Raw genomic sequence first — 18,902 nt, forward strand, 5'->3', positions numbered from 1 at the left:
AGGGAGGGGAAAAATGAGCTGATGCCAGAGGCTTAAGTGGATAGCAAATGTTTTGAGAATGATGAGGGCAACGAATGTACAAATGTGCTTTACACAACTGATGTATGTATGGATTGTAATAAGAGTTGTATGAGCCCCTAATAAAATGATTAAAAAAAAAAAAGAATGATGGCAACATATGTACAAATGAGCTTAACACAATGGATGCATGGATTGTTATAAAAGCTGTAAGATCCCCAGTAAAATAATTTTTAAAAGAATAAAGAAAAGCAGGCTGTCTCATCTTTTTTCTTGGAGCAGCTGGTGAGTCTGAAGCACTAGACTTTCCATTAGCAGATCAATGCTTAACTCACTGCACCACCAGAACGCCTTCTAGCAGTGCTGACAATAAGCACACTCACTGACTTGAACCCCATTCTGATGATTAGCAGACCACTGCTGATCTTATGGCACCTCTAATGCACCTAAATGGCTCTCCCTTCAACCCAAGGATATGGTAACTATTTTACAATGAATGTGAATTTTCAATTTTTAAAATTTTATTATGGTAGTTGAGCTTCTATTTTGCCAAGGGCCATTTGGCTATTAATAACATCATTCAAGGGCCATACTGGTCAAACATCTCATGAACTCACCCCTATGTGGTGGCTGGAACTGTTTCTCTTTAATGAGGCCTGTGATGTTAGCTGGTACTGATGAATTCTAGAGCTTTACTTGGCCCAAAGGCCAGACATTCCCCACCCGTGTCTATAGGGTTTCTGAAGCTATAAATCTTTACAGAAACAGATAACCTCAACTCTCTCCCATAGAGCAGCTGGCAGGTTTGAACCATCAACCTTGCTGTTAGCCATACAACTTTTGCCCAACGGCACCACTGGGGCTCCTGCTGCCCCCAGAAGTCAGTGACTCACTGGCAATAGAAGGTGGTGGGCGGATTCTGCTAGAAGCTGCGCTTCCCTCCTTTCTCTACCTAGTGCGGGGTCCTCAAACTTTTTAAGAAAGGGGACCAGTTTACTGTCCCTCAGACCCGTTGGAGGGCCGGACTATAGTTTAAAAAAAACTATAAACAAATTCCTATGCACAGTGCACATATCTTATTTTGAAGTAAAAAACAAAATGGGGCAAAAACGCCCAGCGGGCCGTATTAATGTCCTGGGTGGGCCGCATGTAGCCCGTGGGCCGTAGTTAGAGGACCCCTGACCTAGTGTTTCTTCTACTTGGAATATGCACCTGGGGTGGCAACTCGGGCAGTACACGTGCCCTGGCTGAGAGGCCAGAGCTCGCTGTTACAGCTGTCACGGCACTAAACGGCCACAGCTGTCTTTGCATATGAGGACTGCACCTCCACCCTTATCTCAAGGGCACAAGACAATCAAGAGCACCCACTGCACACTTGAAGATGGAAAGTTCTACGTCATATATATATTTCATGCTTTATATATCTTATCACACATTGTAGACAGGGATAACGGGTAGCCCCCTGCACACCTACAGCAGCGTCCTCTGGGGTCACCCATCATGGGGCTTGCACCTGTTGTTATACATGTCTGGGTAACATAAGAGGGCAGAGTCAAATGGAGAAATGGCCTTACCTCCTGTGGAATATCTTCTTTAAATCTTATATTCCGCTGAGACATGAAAACATTTGGGGGATTTTCTTGGAGTATATGCAACTTTAAGAAAAATGTGTTCATTCAGTGGAAGATCTCTGCATAATATTTTTACCTGAAAAATCAAAAGGAAGAACTTCTTTTAAGTTCTGGCCCCAACAAGGCAGGGAAAGGAAATGCATGAAAGAACAAAGAAAGTGCTCCTGCGTAGCAAGAGGTGGGTCCTTTCAGCCCAGCCAGACATGCCTCTGAAGAAAGGCCTGGTGGCTGGGCCCTGCAGGTTCAGCACTAACGCAGACAGACTGGGCTCAAAAGGCAACTGTGTTGGTTTGGGGCAGGCTTTCACAGCATTCAATTGCTACTTAGCACTTAAATTACCAGAAATAATTTTGATTAAGGAGTTAAAAAAAACTCCCTAGAGAGCTGTTGCAATCACGCCACCCCTGGCCACCCCTGGCTGGCTGATGGGTTTGCTGGCTGGAATTACACTGAAGAACCTGGGCTATTGGGGGGGGGGGAGGCATGGAGCTGCCCCAATTTTATCACTAATACACTACCACTGCAGAACATGGATCGAGACCCAGAAACGGCACTCAGAAGTGTTGCAGTTGGGACCTCAACACCATTTCCAAAAAAGCCAACAGCATCCCTTGGAGAAATGAGACGCTGAGCTCTGAGGCAGGCGCATGGACAAGGGGAGCCAGAGACTTCGAAGAACTCAGTCAAAAACGAGTCTCCCGTGGCCTAAATCAAATATTGTCCAACCAATCTAATGCACAGCGACCTGAAAGGGCAGAAGCTACGGGGGTAGGGGGAGGCACAACAGAAAACCTCATCTTTCTCCTATAGGGCAGCTGACCAGCAGGTTTAAACCAGCAACCTTGGAGTTGGCAGCCCAATGCTTAACTCACTGCACCACCAGGACTCTTTCCTGCTGGCCTAAGATAGATGTTTTCAGCATTCAGCATGAGTGCCAGGCCCAGCCACACCTGACAGTTCAACCACGAACAGAAGGGTCTGCCTTATCGCTAGCCTAAACACAATCAATGCATAAAAATGCACAAGGAAACCACAATGCTAACAAAGAAAAACCCTCGCCAAGGCAATATTCTTCCGGAAATCACAAATAAAGGTAAAGAGCAGAGCACTGGCCCTACCTCCCTGCCCCACTGCATCTCAGGATGACCAACAGCTAGAAAGAACCTCTCTCCAGAGGAACAGCAGCCGCCCCAGCAAGGCAGAAGGAGAGAAAGAAACAGAAAAGAACCATCCGGCAGCCCTTTCAGCTAAGTGGGTCAGTCTGGGGCAGCGCTGGTCAATGCCCAAGAATGCCGTTCAGGAGGTGAAAGACTGATGGGGGAATCTACAACGGAGGCATGTAGGCTGACACCATATGAACCCACTACCCAGTTCTAATCAAGAAGGACACAGCATCACCTGGTCTAAAGAAACACACCGGGAACCTAAACAAGCCTCAGAAGCCCTAGCTGCCAGTTTGCAGGAACCACAAGAGACAGATCCACGAAGACACAACTAATCCGCTACATTCCTAGCATGGGACATTCTTATATGATGAACGACCTGGCTTCTCCAACACATCCAGGCACAAAAAAGGTGGTTGGGTGTCAAAGAAAATGTGACCAAGGTACAGGAGTGGGCTTCCAGTACCATGTGGGATAGCACCTCTTGGGGACTCTGCGGGCTACCTGAACTGCCAGGTGTGCATCTAGGATTTGCTCCTAACCAGACTAAGAATTCTGGATGTGCAGCTCCTCCATTTCAGCAAACTGAGCAATGCCAACACTTCATGTCCGTCAGAGTATGCATGTGGGACAAATCTTGTGTTAACTGTTCTAGAAGATGTGACCCTAAAGTACCATAATCACAAATGTGATCTGCAGATCGTGTGTGACCCAATCCAAATAAACCAAATGGAGAGGGACTCTAGAAGTGGCTGGACAGAGCTGAATAGGGGCTGATCATAGATGTTATTGAGTTACCTGCTGTAAGTCACCTTTGTTGAAATAGACATGGCGGTCATAACCTGTGGACAAGCAGATGGATTCTGGGCTCCCACATAATTCTAGCTCCAATCCAAGAACAGCCTTCTTGATACTCGCCTTCATGAAGAGATCACTGAAGAAAAGGTGCTATAGCAAAGTGTGGCGAAGAAAGCAGATGGTGCCCAGCTATCAATCTGAATAGTGCCTGTGGTCTTAAAGACTTGTATTCAAACAAACAGCCATGTAACTGAGACATCAGCTAAGCCCACATTGAAGCAGCACACCAGCCTTTGTGATCCAAAGATGACAATAACAAAATCCAAACAGGATGAAGGAAAAAATATCAGAGCTTAAGGTTATGGAGAACAGTGGGAGCCCAAAGTCAATCTACAGAGTATCTAGTAGGATTAAGTCTCTGGCAGATACCCTCTAGCCACAGGTGAAGGACTCAAACAAGTTTACTATCAGACAGAGATTATTGTAAGCTTGATAACGGTGGATAGACACATGGTATAATATGACAATAACTGATGCAATGATTTATCAGGAATGTAGGAAGGGGGTGGGGAAAAAGGGTGTTTGGGGAGGAAGGGCAAGGGGAATTGGAGAGTAAACAATGAATGTGGGAAGGAGCATTAGAACCGATTGTGATGATGTATATACAACTCTTAAAAAATGATTTAACTAAGGAAATGTATGATATGTGAATATTATATAAAGAAAATTACTAACAACAACAACAAAAGAAACCAAACTTGACCTATAGTTACCATGGGTGAAGGAGGAAGAGATTTTGCATAGGGGGCAATGAGTTTATGTTAAGGTGGTGGAATAATCTGGAAAAGAACATCAATAATGACTATACAACACAAAGAATATAATCAATAGCACTGAGTTATACATGTAGAAGTTGTTAAATTGGGAATGTTTTGTTGTGTATATCTTTGCCACAATTTAAAAAATAATTACATGAATAACAATGAGTACAAGGAAGAAGAAAATGTTCTAAAACTGATTGTGGCAATGGTTGTACAATCCTTCTTGATATGACTGAACTGCTGAAATGTCTGATATGTGGATGAAGTGCCAATAAAACTGTTTTTTAAAAAAAGAAGACATGGCAGTTGGAGTATTCTGCCCAGTCCATTCTGCTTGGCAGTGGCCCCTGCAGGGCAGAACAGCTGCCCTGGGTGTGTCTGGCTGTGGTCTCTGCGTAATCCCATCCTCAGTTTTCTCTCCTGCAGAGCCAAAGGTACATGTAAACCGCCGGCCTCTGGGCAACACCTGAGCGCTTGCTCGCTGCGCCAACAGACCTCCTTCATGGGGTAGCGAGTTACCAATCAAAAGGAAACTCAAGTATTCATGCGTGAAGCAGCATGGTTTCTGTTTTTGCTGTTTTAGACACTTGACCAAAAAAGCAAGAACTCTCCAAAAACTTAAAAATGGAAAAGTGGGACAGAACCGAGAGGGAAGAAGAAACAAAATTGGCAAGGTCACAAAACACCCAAAAGTAGGTCATCAAAATGTTCCCTTACTGAATGTGGAGTAGAAAGAGGGAACCAATTACAAGAATTTAAGTATTGCCTCCTCCCTGGGGGATGGACAGCAGAGAAGAGGGCAGAGGGCAACATCAGACAGGGTAACTTATGACAAAACTATAATAATTTATGAACTATGAAGGGTTCATGAGGGAGAGGGGAGTGCGGAGGGTGGGGGAAAATGAGCAACTGATATTAGGGGCTAGAATGGGAGGCAAACGTTTTGAGAATGATGAGGGCAACAAATGTGCATATGTGCTTGACACAATGGATGGATGTATGGATTGTGATGAGAACTGTACGAGCCCCCAATACAATAATTTTTTTAAAATGTTCCCCTACTTTTGTGTACCTTTTTTCATTTCTATATAAAAAATCAGACATCACCCCCAATACATTCCACATTGTACAAGTAACTCAAGCATAAAAAACAGTAATTTGTTACATCCAGCATTTCATAATTCAACTGTTCTGTTGAACTAAATAACTCAAAACTATCAAGCACATTATACACATAATTCTTAGAGTACAAACTAGAACTTATACTTAAATCTAATTAATTTTTGACATGGCCATAAAACTTAAGGCGAATGCTAAAAAACACTTTCTTAGGAAGTACTCCTCTAAGTCCCTGAGTGGTGTCCAGAGGCTGCCCAGAGAACAGGGGTGGCGAACTGCCTCCCAAAGGTCAGTGCCAAGGAAGCCTGGGAGCAGATCAACTCTACAAAAGGGGGTACGTGGGGGTCTGCGGTGAGGTAGGGGTCAACTCCACAGCACCAACATCTTGCTTTTAAGTAGCAGAATTCAGTAGAATTTTGGTAACAAATAACTTCAATAAAACAATGAGTGGAAGAACAAATGACATTAAGAATTGGTTAATTCCCACCTTAATGTCAAAAAAATAATAATAAAAAACAAGTGTACTCATGCTCATCGCCACCATGTCAATGAAGACTCACAGTGACCCTATAGGACAGGGCAGAATGGCCCCTGTGGGTTTCTGAGACTGAAAGTCTTCACAGGAGTAGAAAGGCTCCTCTTTCTCCAACAGAGCAGCTGGCAGTTTAGAACCACTGACCTTTCCATTAGCAGCCTAACACATACCTAAACAAGTATGCAGGAGGCTTCTAAACACTTCCTAGGGAAGCTCCATTATCTCATTTTTTAAAAAGCAGTTTTATAGGCACATGCTGCACATAACATACAATTCAAACAGTTCAATGATACCGAGACGAGTTGTACAATCATTACCACAATCAATCTTAGAACATTTTCTTTCTGTACTCATTGTCCATGATTTTTCTACTCTATTTCCCTATGAACCTTTTGAAGACCTCCTGTATCTTGAACGTTTAAGATTAGGGACTGGCTGTGCCATTCAAGATAACCAAGAAACCCATGTCTAGCTCAGAGCTTCAAAGTGGTTCAAAGCAGTGCAGGCACGGAAAAAGAAGTGGCATCAGAACAGACCTGACCCTTTACCGTTTGGAGAAGCCCAAGAATGGTGGGAGTTACTGGAAGGTGAGCCATTAGGGGCCAGACTGCATGGGAGGCTGGGAAAAAGGGTAGTGCCCCTTTCAGGGGCCTGGTGTTTGGGAGGCTGGGTCACTGGCAGGCCTGTGGAGAGGGACACACTCAGAGCGATGCTGGGGGCTCCCTCTTTGAGCCAGGCACCAAAGTTTTTGACAGTGGCCGCCAGCAGGCCTACCCTCTCCAGCAGTCCACAGTGCGTCCACCACAACACAGGTCTAGAATCAAGCGCACTGCTGCCCCATGGGGTTCTTCAGAAGGGTCAAGAAGCCTGCCCAAGTCTCAGTTTACTTGTATGGATCAGCCATCAATGTTTCTGAACACTTCTGGCCAGATGTGGCACTCAGCACCAGATGGCCCAGTAAAGGAGGCCCAGGCAGTTCAGAGGCGATGAAGGCTCACATGAGAGCAAGCCCACAGGGCAAGCACCTGGCTCACATATTGGGTGGCTGCACATTCCTGGGACTTCTGCTACCTCAGTATTGGTGACATCCCATCAGGGGGGCATCAGCAGGTCTCTTGTGCCGTCTCAAAAAGCGATTCCACTTGCAGCATTGCAGTCTGACGAGACCAGCAGGCAGGCTGGCTGGATGCTCTGCTTCCAGAAGATGTCTCCCATCTGTCGTGGACAACACCAGAGTAAAGCTGGAAGCCACACCCTCAAGGTGGTCAAGGATTAAGCTCAGGGTCTGGAAGAGTGGTACATCCTGGCATTTACCAGCCTGTGACCTGGGCCAGCCATATCAGGCCAGGCTGGGGTACCGGTCAATACAGTGTCAGAGCCTGCCTAGCTTCAGGAGGTAATGACCCTGACCAGCCCAAAAGAGAACCCCTGTCAGACCTACCTGTCCAAGTCTGACATTGACCGGCTTTCCTGCTCTGCTAGGCTCAGGAGTCCACGGCAAGGGCCACAGAATAGGCAGGCCACTCGCAGCTCAGTGGTTAAGAAAGTAACAAGGCACAAGGCAGGAGCAGGACTAGAGCAAGTAAGCAAGGCTTTAAGTGTGGATGGCTTGCTCAGGCCTCCTCCCACCCTCAGGACAGGTTCCTCTAGACCCTGTCATCTGTCACCACCCAGGCTACCTGGGAGCCCCTTCTGAGCCTAAAGCTGCCGGCTCTGCCCCAGGGTCCCTCGGGGCCTCTCTCCTCAATGTCACAGCACCAGGACCCAGGCCTGCTGACAAGAAAGTCCACACCCTCAGTCTCAGGGGATTCCCAGGTGCTGCCCCATGGAGGAGGGAAAGGGGACCAGCAATAGGACCTGGTGTGCCTGAGAGTGAGGTAGCAGCAGGGAGTGCCACAGGGCTGGGTGGCCCAGGCAAGGGGCTGAGTGCAGGTCAGAGTAGGTCCCTGAAGGGGGTGGGAGTGGCCACAAGAGGCCTGAGAAGTACCACATTCAATGTACAGCAGTGAGTGGTCTCCCCTTCTTTTTGGTTGAGAATGATGTTTTGGAATGACAGTGGTGACAGATGCACAATATACTAAGAACCACAAAATTGTACACTTTACATGGTTAATTTTATTGTTTATGACATATCTCAATCTTAGAATAAAAAAAAGAGTCATCAGTAGGCTGACACATGGGTGTGAAATTTCCAAAAAGGTCTGGCCATCAGCAGTGGCCTGGAGAGAGGACACTGGGCCTCATTTATTCTTCAACATGCCTGGAGCAGAGGCCCACCGCCAAGTGGAGGCAGCAATTCCAGGAGTCCTTATCCAGGTAGATTCCAGTGCTCCACCCCCCAGCAGTCAATGCTGGCCCTGAGTGTGAGTCAAGGGCTTACAGGCCTAAGCCTCGTGCTTGTCAGCAGGATGAAAATGGCCGCCTCCTGGGCCTGGTGAGCAGACACCTGGCACAGTGCACAACACCAGTTTAACAGAAGGTATGGCACCTTCTAAGAAGACCATCTGTATAAAGTGCTCAGCACATGGCTGGCAAACACTAAGTGCTCAATAAATGCTACCGTTTCCCCGAAAATAAGACAGTGTCTTATATTAATTTTTGCTCCAAAAGATGCGCTAGGTCTTATTTTCAGGGGATATCTTATTTTTCCATGAAGAATACGGTACACATTTGTTCTATTAAAAGAGACCTCGCACTTCCTGTCTGCTCCAGCTGTGCTGTGGCCAACAGTGAGTTGTGTGGTGGCACTCGCCACTACAGTCCAGAGTCCAGAGTTATGGTAGATTCGGAGGGCCTTATTTTCGGGGAGGTCTTACTTTCAGGGGAATGCCTTATATTTCAGCGAGAGGTAAAACTGTAAGTAGATGTTATTTCCGGGGGATGTCTTACTTTCGGGGAAACAAGGTAGTAAGTATCATCATTTGTCAGGGAATGGAGGTGATTGGTGGAAAAGGCCTCTGTGAGGGACTCTGGCCTGAATTTCACTCACTGTCAATGAATGACTACAAACCGCAAATGCGCATCAACTACAACCTATCAATCCTACAGTTTCTTTAATACGCTGGTTTCCCTCTAGAAGACACCATGGTGATGTTGTTGTTTTTCCTGAGAGAACTAAGCCTTTTTATTGCCTTGTTTCACAAATAAAGCTGGCTGCTTTTGTTGCTTTTCAGTGACTTGTCAAAGAGACCAAATCCCATATCCTTGTCCAACTCTTCCAATTCCTCCTTTGCTTCTTGCTTGGCCAGGGCCAAAGCAGCAGAAGCAGCAGCAATAGTGGGGGCAGCCATAGGGGTAGCGGCCTAAAAATGCAGATGAATCAGCCAAGAAGGTCTTGACCTTTTCAGTCAGTGGGAAGGTGTACTTAGTCTCCACAGACAAAGCCAAGACCCGCTTGTATCCACTGATGATTGAATGGAGCACAGAGGCAACAGTTGGGTAGCCAATCTGCAGATACACTGGCAACATTGGGAACACCCTCCAGGAAATGGGTGTGCAGAGCTTCCTCTGTGATGTCAAGCATTTCCGTATTATAGATTCTACCATTGTCAAACACCTGCTGGATGATCAGGAGAAGGAGGAGATAGATGTTCAGCAAGGTTACTTTGCTGGTACCCACTCTGTCTCCAGTCTTGATCAGCTGCACATCACTGAGGATTTCAATGGTGCCTCTGGAGATCTTCATGGTGATGTCCAAAGCCTGGAAGAAGGAGGTCTTCTTGGGACCCAGGCCTGTGTTCTGAGTGGGCACAGTCACCTCACAAAGGGCGATGGCACCAGCATGGGCAGCAGCTGGCACCTTGTTGGCCAGCAGCATGTCCCTGATCTCAGTGAGGTCCTCCTTGGTGAACACAAACCCCACATTCCATCGGATATGAGACACCAGTTTCTCCAGAGCCGGGTTGTTCTCCAGGTGCCCTCGGATGGCCTTGCACATCATGGTGTTCTTGCCCATCAGTGCCACGGCCTGCCTGCGGAAGGACATGCGGATCTGCGGCATCTGCTTGGAGCCCATGTCGTCTGCTCCCATAATGAAGCATTTTGGATACTCATCCAAAAGTTGGATTATTTTAAGGAAGTAATTAGACTTCCAGGTCGCCCTGTCTTCCCTGGGCACCACGGCGGTGTGTCAGGGATCGCCACTCGAGGTTTAAAGACGTTGTCACCCTAAGAGGACAACTGGCAAGAGCACCATGGTAAATTTTAAAGGGTCACAGTTTCTTACAGCACCTGCAATTAAGAAGCAAAGTCCATTTCTCCTCGGCTTGAATCTCAGCTGCCGTCAATGAGCTGTAGACAACAGAGGGTGGTGGTGAACATGCAGTTCTGAGTTGGGTTTCTAGAGGCCTGAGGCTCCCACTCTAGTCCCCCTAGAGCAGCAGTTCTCAACCTGTGGGTCACGACCCCTTTGAGAGTCGAATGACTCTTTCACAGGGGTCGCCAGATTCAAAACAGTAGCAAAATTACAGTTATGAAAATAATTTTATGGTTGGGGGTCATCACAACATAAGGAACTGTATTAAAGGGTTGTGGCTTTAGGAAGGTTGAGAACCACTGCCCTAGAGCCCTGTGAGATGTGAAGAAGCCCCACCCAGCCTCCTTGAGAATGGCAGGACATGTGGAGAGAAGGGCCCAAGCACTGAGCAAAGGACACGTGTAAGAGTCACACGAGTCAGCCAAGTGACAACTCGAGGAGCAGAAATTAGCCAACCCAGTTGAGCCCCAACAAACTGCCATCCCACAGGCCTCTGAGTCACTCAGTCATTGGAATGGTTTATTACACTGTAAGGCAGCAGAGACTCCATGACAGGCTGAGCATTTTTAAATAGGCCTAAGTTTCTTTTTTTTTTTCTCTTTTCCTCCAGCTTTAAGTTTCGTTTCTCTGACAGCCTTGAGTTTCACTCCCCTAACAAAGCCACCCTCTCCCCCGAAAGGACGCCGACCATACCTGCCAAGGCCCAGTAATCACAATGGTGCTGGCCGCATCTGGAAAAGTTCTGAGTGAACACAATTGGAACGTTCCGAGAGTGGAGCCAGTCAACCAACAAGACCTGCACAACTGATTGTCTCCAGATAAAGTCATTGAACTATGGGAGGCTGAGGGGGAAATAGTCTCACCCAGGGGGGATCGTTTCACCCAGTTTATGTAACCTGTACAGAGTATAAAAGCTTGGCTTGTGCCCCAGGCCTGGGTCCTTGTCTTTGGTGACCACTGGGTTGGTGCCTTAGCACTTGGGCCCTAGCTCGAGCTAGTCAGTAAACTCCTTGGTGGTTTGCAGCCTCGGTGACTCTGCCTCTCTGTTCCTGGGGCCACGGGAAAGTCGGCAGTAACAACACAGCAACAGTTAACAAAGTAGCCATTTTATTAAAGTTCTTTTCTCAGATCTCCAATATCCCCATCCCCTCAACTCAACAGAAAGAACCAAAGGTCTCATAGTCCCTCCATCACAACTACCGTATCGAAACTAACCACATCCACTGCCTTCTCTCCTGCAACAGTGTGGAGAGTCCTCCCTCCAGACCCTCTCCTTCCAGTAGAACCAGTCTCCCCTCCTGTACTACAGCATTCCGAGTGTTTCTACACAGTCTAGTACTTCTAGAGCATACTAGCATGTGTGGGTATGTGCAAGCACAGACACAGGCAGACACACACACAATTATTAATGTAGCAGTCCTAGCAATGCAAAAGAGCAGAAAAAGAAGAAAATCCATCTTTATTCAAAGGTAGTAATTTTTATGTAGACAGAAAGTCCAAAAGACTCTACAAACACATGAGAATAAATGAATTAAGTAAGTTTTCAGGATATACAATCAGCATACACATATTAAATGTATTTTTAGATACTAACAACAAATAACAAAAAATATTTCAAATATTACAATAACATTAAAAATATCAAAGCTAATAATTGAATATTAAAAGTATACTGCTAAAAAAAAAAAGTATACTGCTATGCTGAAAAGTACATCACAGTCATTAAAAAAAATAAGGTATATCTAAATAACTGGAGCTGTATACTACATTCATGGTTCAGACTTATTTTTGCTAATGATGAAATTCTCAAATGGATATGCAGATTTATTTTTTGCTAATGATGCAATTCTCCTCAAATGGATATGCAGATTCAAAGGAATCCCAACCAAACTCCCATCAACATATTTTGTACAAATTGAAAAGCTTATTCTAAAATCAGCAAGAGTTTTGAAGTGGACTAAAATTGATTTTTTTTTTTTATGCTACCTGGTTTCAAGGCTGACCATTAACTTACAGTAAGTAGGAGAGTGCAGAAAAGACCCAGGTTCAATTCCTGACCAATGTACCTTAAGAGCAACCACCACCCACCCACCTACCTGTCAATTGAGGCTTGCACGTTGCTATGATGCTTAAGTTTCAGCAGAGCTTCCAGATTAAAGCGGACTAGGAAGAAAGATCTAAGATCCACTACCAAAAATCAGCCAGTAAAAACCATAAAGACAAAAAAAAAAACAAAAACCATAAAGACCCCAGTGGTTGGACTGTGATGTACATGGAGGTGCTATGAGTTGGGCTCCAACCCAACAGCACTAACAAGAGTCATGGCATGTAAACAGACCTAATAGAAAGCCTAGAAATGAACCTACCAACATGTTCAATTAACCTATAGCAAAGCCCAATGCACTTGCATAGAAAAAAGAATCTTTACTACAAATAATGCTAGAATGATTGTGTACACATATGGAAAGGATAAATGGCCCTTCTTACACCACAAACAAAAATTAATGCAAGAGGGATTACACAAAAAGGAGGTCAGTCAGTAGTTGCTTGGAGTGAGAGGCTAGGAAAGAATATAGAGGGAAGGGTTCCAAAGACAAGTCATTTTGGAAGGAGAGATATGCTCACTATCTTGACTGTAATGCTAATTTAGCAGGAACATAATGTTTGTCAAAACTTATCAAATTGTGGAAACTACTGCCTTGAGATAATCTTGAAAACTTACACCAAAAACAGCCCCTGATGTTTTCTCAAAATCAAACAACAGTATATGCCCGTGAGCATTAGGTCCTTTTAAAAAAATCTGTTATTACATAAGATCAAGTTGATAGCAGCAACTCAAAAGGTTAGATAGGCATCTTAGGGGGCAGTGAGTTTAGGTTAACAGGAGAGGATCAACTCTAATCAGAAAAGGAGGCTAACGTCATCAATGTCACTGAATTGTACATGTAAGACGGGCGGATTGAAAAAAAAAAGACCGGCGGATTGGTGAGTTTTGCTATGTATATTGTCAATAACAAAATAAAAATTTTAATTACTTTTAAAAACACTTCTCAAATTATACAAGTCGCTATTGAAATAAAACCAATGCAAACTCACTGTCATTGAGTTAATACTAACTCATCGCAGCCTTACGGGTCAGGGTAGAACTGCCCCTATAAGTTTCTGAGACTGTTTATGGGAGTAGTGAGCCATGTCTTTCTCCCACAGAACCACTGGTAGTTTCAAACTGCCAACCTTGCAGATCACAGCCCAAATTGTAACCACACATCACCAGGGCTCTTTATTTCAATAAAGCTGTTCAAAAAATTTAAAAGCCCTAAATGTAAAAGCTAACACTATAAAGCTTATAGGAGAAAAAAACCATTGTCTTCACAACCCTAACACAGGCAAAATTCCCCTAGGACAATATACTAACCAAAAAAGAAATACACTGACACATTTTCACTTCATCAAAGTTGAAATTTTCTGCTCATCAAAAGACACCTGGATTCAGTGGAAGATTGATGCCAAGACACATGGAGACCTCCAAGGGACAGTGGGCCCATGGGATGCACAGACCCTCTTTCAGAACCAACAAAGAGTTCTAAGAGAAACCCTTCTTTTAGAACTGGGACCCTGAATTTGGACTTCTAAACTCCTAAACTGTGAGAAAATAAATGTTTCTTAAAGGTATCACTTGTGGTATTTCTGTTATGGCAATGCTAAGATAGAATGTGGTGGGTACCAAAAAAGTGGGGTGCAGGTCTCAAACAGATGCCTAAAGTATGGAAACAGTTTGTAACTGGGTAACTGGTTAGAGGGCCTTAAGGTAATTAACAATAATAAATATCTCAATTATGAACATCAAAGGCAATTTCAGTGAGGGCTCATAAGGGCGTGAGGAGAACTGTAGCACCTGACAGTCAGCAACAAGTGGCAGAACCTGGAACCAAAGCAAGAAACTCGTAGCTGATTCACACAGTGAGAGCGGAGTCCAAGGTGTACTAGCATAGTGGGGTGCCTCCTCACACTTAGCAGTACAGCTACAGAGTTGTGTAACATTTGTCCAAGCAAGCCAGAGGCCAAACTGGCCCAAGGGACCAAGGGGCAGAGAGGTCAAGGAATCAGGAAGCAAAAACTGTAGAGAGAATGAGACATAGACCGTGTCTGTCTCAAGTGGTCAGGGCATGACCTCAGGGGTCTCAAAGCATGGAACCACAGTCCACAGGCTCTCAAAGAGTGAGGCCACGGCTTCCTAGATTTCCGAATTAGGTATTTACTAACTCAGTCCCAGAGTGTGGGATACCATTCATGACTACCCTGGGGATGGGGCTGGAGCCAATGCCCAAACTAGGGGAGTGGACCTACCTTGCTCAAGTGTGAAAACGGGTCGGCCAGGGCCCAGGGTTGCCACTCAGTTGGACTAGAACATGGTTGGCAAACTGCAACTCTCCAGCCATGTTCAGCTCTGAAGTAAAATTGAAAAATGAAAACTCATAGTTTCATTTAAAGGATATTATTCTGATAATAGTGATTTCATTTGTTTGTGAAAATATATTTATGACTCGTGAATAAGTTTTAAATTGTTATGATGGACAGAATTGGATCTTCTGTCTCAAAAGGTTACTGACCCCTGGACTAGAAGGAACCACCCAGAGCCAAGCAGGTAGAGTTGCTGCCCCAGTGGCCCAGGAAGGTAGGGCTGCAGTACAGGGCTAAGGGGCTTCCAACATGAGCACAGAGGGCAGGGCCACTGCTTGGAAGATCTCAGCAAACAGAGAATTCTTTTCAAGCCTTGAGAGCTAATTAATATAAATTCTTCTGCTGTTTTTTTTTACCTGCTTGGTGCCTTTTATTTCTCCTATTTTTAATGGGAATGTATGCCTTGTGCCTATTCCACCATTGTACTTTGTAAACAGATAACATATTTTTTATTCCACAGGTTCACAAATGAAGAGGAATTTTTTGCCCCAGATGATGGCCTTAGATTTGTTTGGAGATTTTAGGGATGATATGATGAAGTGAATGTGGTAAGGACATGAATTTAGACCAAAGGGTGGAATACTATGGCCTGAATTATAATGCAAAAAAAAGTGTCAACGTGGTTAGACCATGATGCGATTACCTTCCTTGTTAATAATTATCCTCTATGTTGTAAATCTTAACTTCTAGGATGTGAATGAGGCAGGATTAGAGGCAGTTCTGTTACTGAGGCAGGGTACAATCTGCAAAATTAGGTTGTGTTTTGAGTCCATTTATTTTGGGATACAGAAGAGGTTAAACAAGTGCAGAAATCAGAGTGACCACAAAGAAAGAGATGGGAAGAGAACTCATCCTTTGGACCTGAGGTGCGAAGGACCTCCGAGACTCAGGGAAAGACTGACGCCAAGGTACTTGGGAATCTCCAAGAGACACCTGGTCCAAAAATGGTGAGACAAAGACCTTCCTCATGGCCCACAGAGAAGAAAGCCTTCTCTAGAGCTGGCGTGCAGAATTCAGAATTCTAGCTTCCTAAACTGTGAGAGGATAAACTAAAGCCATCCGCTTGTGGTATTTGCTATGGCAGCACTGAACAGCTACAACACGTTATCTATACACACACACACACACACACTCCACATGCTCATGTTGGTTTTTTTAAAGCTCTCTCTGGAAGGGCACAAGAGGAGTCAACACTGGTGGTCTTGGAAGAGGAAGTGGGTGAGAGTGAGACTGACTTTTTACTACACACACTTAGTATCTTTGAAAATTAAATGAAATCACCACCACCACCACCACCCCCAATTAAATAAAAATAAATAAAACCGTTGTCATCAAGTTAATTCTGACTCAGAGTGACCCTCCAGGATAGGGAAGAACATCATAAGGTTTCCAAGGCGGTAACCTTGTGGAAGCAGACTGCTCTCTCCTCCTCCTGCAGAGTGGTTGGTGGGCTCAAAGTGCACAGCACTTAACCACGGGACTATAAGGGCTCTTCTAATAAAATAAAGCCCACTGCAAGTGCTATAGAGAAAAAATATATGCATCCTCAAGCTGACCGGCCTTATGCCTATGAATTGACTTATCCTCTGAACTCTGGACTCTTCTGCAAGACACCTTCTCCCTAATGGTCTCTGGACTTCTCACACTTCAGCCAAGAGAGAGCCTTGCTTTCTATCTCCAACCTCTAATAACCCCCATGTTCCTCAACCAGCCACTCCAGCTCACTTCCTCATCTCATCAGTAAACACTACCCACCATCTGTTCCATCCGCCTAGAAACTACCCTGAATACTCTCTTCCTCTCGACCCTACTCTCATCTCAGCGAGTCTTATCAGGTCCACCTCCAAAATATTTCCCTAAGTCAACCACCATGACTTGAACCACCAGAACAAAGGCACCCACCTCCCACCCATCTGATTACAATGTTTCCCAACTCACTTTTCCCCTATAACTCAGACTCAGGGCCCAATCCTCACTAAGGCCTACAAGGAATGTCATAATTAGGCCAGCTCCTCCACTGGGTTCCTGGTGACCTCCCCCTTAACGTAGTCACATCAGTCTTATCTAGATTCCTGAAGGATGTCCAGCCTGTTTCCACTTCAGGGCCTTTGTACATGCTGTAATCTCTGCCTGGAAGGCCCTATCTCCCCAGCTTTCCTTATCACTGTCCAGCACTGAGCTGACCTGTCCCCTTCTTATGTCCTTAGTATCTGGCAGAGCACCTAGCTCAGCAGGAATTCACTGCATGCTTCTGGTGAAAAGAAACACTCTCCTGGAGCTCAGAATCTACTGTGTTGATGAGGAACGGAGAAATGGAAAGGAAAGCAACACCAGAAAGGAAGAGACATCAAGAGGTGAACCACTGGGCGTGTGTGTGACAGCAGGAGACTGGGGCCAAGGACATAGCAGGGACACGCCCTAGGGGCAGGGGGTACACAGGTGGGATAAAAGAATGACAGAGCACAGAATAAGATGGGTGGGCACAGTGGCAAAACAAGGGTGCAGTGACAGGGACTAAGCAGAGTGAAAATTGGATAAGCTGGTGGTGACAGGACAAGGGAGAAAGGTAATGGTGGGAGAGGTCAGTAACAAGTGGGGACAACGCAGGTGGGGCTGTGCTAACAAAGGAGGTAAGAGCACACATGGCAGGTGGGGTGCAGGTGGAAGACAGCACAGTGATTGTTGGGAGGGGCCACACCAGGAACCAGTAAAGTGCACAGGGAAGGAAATAGGTGTGAATAAAGGGATGATGGGCATGGTCAGCAAGGGGGAAGAAGACGGACTGGACCAAGTGAAGAATGAGGGTGACTGGTGGCATCTGCAGGAGTAGAACTGGAGCTCCAGAAGGAGGGGACAGTGACTAGACAAAGGGGGCAACAGCAGGCGACACTGGTAGGGGAGTGGAGAATGTCACACACTGACTGGCAGAAGAGGGGCAGTGGGGGACTCTAACACGGGGGACCCTGACATGTGGGGGCACTGACACACTGACATGGAGACACGGTGTGGAAGGTTGGTGTGGGGAAGCACTAACGCAGAGGACATGGATAGGTAGAGAACACTGACATAGAGACGTGACAAGCAGTCACTGACTGGTGGGTGGCACTACACAGGGCGAATCAGCATGAGGGGTCACTGATGTGGGAGGGAAAGACCTTGAGGGTCATTGATGTAGGGGGGCCCTGATGTGGGAAACCACTGACAGGGAGGGGGTGGGGGAATGACATGAGGAGTCACTGGTGCTGGAAGGGGCTCACAAACACGGGGGCATGGGACCACTTACTATGGGAGTCACTGACACAGGAGGGTCCTTAACAGGTGGAAGGGTCACCAACACAGGGGGAGCCTACTGACAAAGGTGGGCCACTGACATGGGGAAGCCACTGACATGGGGTCTCTGAAGTAGGGGTCACTAACGTGTGGAGTCATATTGATGTGGGAAGCAAAGACCTTGGGGGTCAATGGCATGGGGTTGCTGACATGGGAGGGGCGCTGAAATGGAAGGTCTCTGCCAAAGGGATCTGACATGAGAGCTCTCTGATGTGGGGGCCACTGACATTGGGAGTCACTGACACGGGAGAGTCATTGACACTGGGGGGTCACTGATGCAGGGGGTGGGCTGCTGCCAGGGGGCATCGCTGAAATGAGGGGGGCTACTGACAGAGGGGAGCTACTCATATGGGGGAGGCCTCCGACATGAGTCACTAATGTGGAAGTCCAAAACCTTGGGGGTCACTAACACAGGGGTGCCACTGACGTGGGAAGTCACTGGCATGGGTCGCTGATGGGGGGGCTACTCATGCAGAGGAGGGCTGGGGCGCCTGATGACATAGGGGTGGGTCTCTAACGCAGGGGTCACTCATGTTGGGGTCACTGACGCGAGAGGTCACTGATAATGGAGGCAGAGACCTTGGCGGTCAATGACATGGGGTCGCTGACGTGGGGTGGGGGGCGCTGAAGTGAGAGGTCACTGGCGTGTCGGGACTTTGACGTGCGGGTCGCCGACGTGAGGGGTCACCGGCTGGGGGCCGTGGGCACGGGGTCGTTGACGTGGGACACGGACGGAAAGCGACACTGACGTGCTCACGGGCCTGAAAGCGG

The 18,902-nt window shown here is 46.3% G+C and overlaps 1 protein-coding gene and 1 pseudogene across 4 annotated transcripts in view; both read right to left on the reverse strand.

Moving 5' to 3' along the window:
* PPP6R2 (protein phosphatase 6 regulatory subunit 2) overlaps window positions 1–14,784 on the reverse strand; it is a 60,575-nt gene extending 45,791 nt beyond the window's left edge. For 2 of the 4 annotated variants that reach the window (XR_006680352.1, XM_045293154.1), the window contains exons 1-2: window positions 14,688–14,784; window positions 1,593–1,725 (exon numbers count right to left, since the gene is read on the reverse strand). The gene's annotated coding sequence lies outside the window, so the exon portion shown is untranslated. Of the gene's footprint in view, window positions 1–1,592; window positions 1,726–7,156; window positions 7,301–14,687 lie in introns of all 4 variants that reach the window. The other 2 variants (XM_045293157.1, XM_045293166.1) reach the window with 2 other exon arrangements.
* Window positions 8,920–10,100, reverse strand: LOC101654477 (annotated as a pseudogene).
* Window positions 14,785–18,902: the final 4,118 nt, after the last annotated feature.

This window comes from Echinops telfairi, unplaced genomic scaffold, assembly GCF_000313985.2.
Source record: "Echinops telfairi isolate 266 unplaced genomic scaffold, ASM31398v2 ScPeMD7_2;HRSCAF=8, whole genome shotgun sequence".
In the NCBI taxonomy this organism is placed as follows: domain Eukaryota; kingdom Metazoa; phylum Chordata; class Mammalia; order Afrosoricida; family Tenrecidae; genus Echinops; species Echinops telfairi.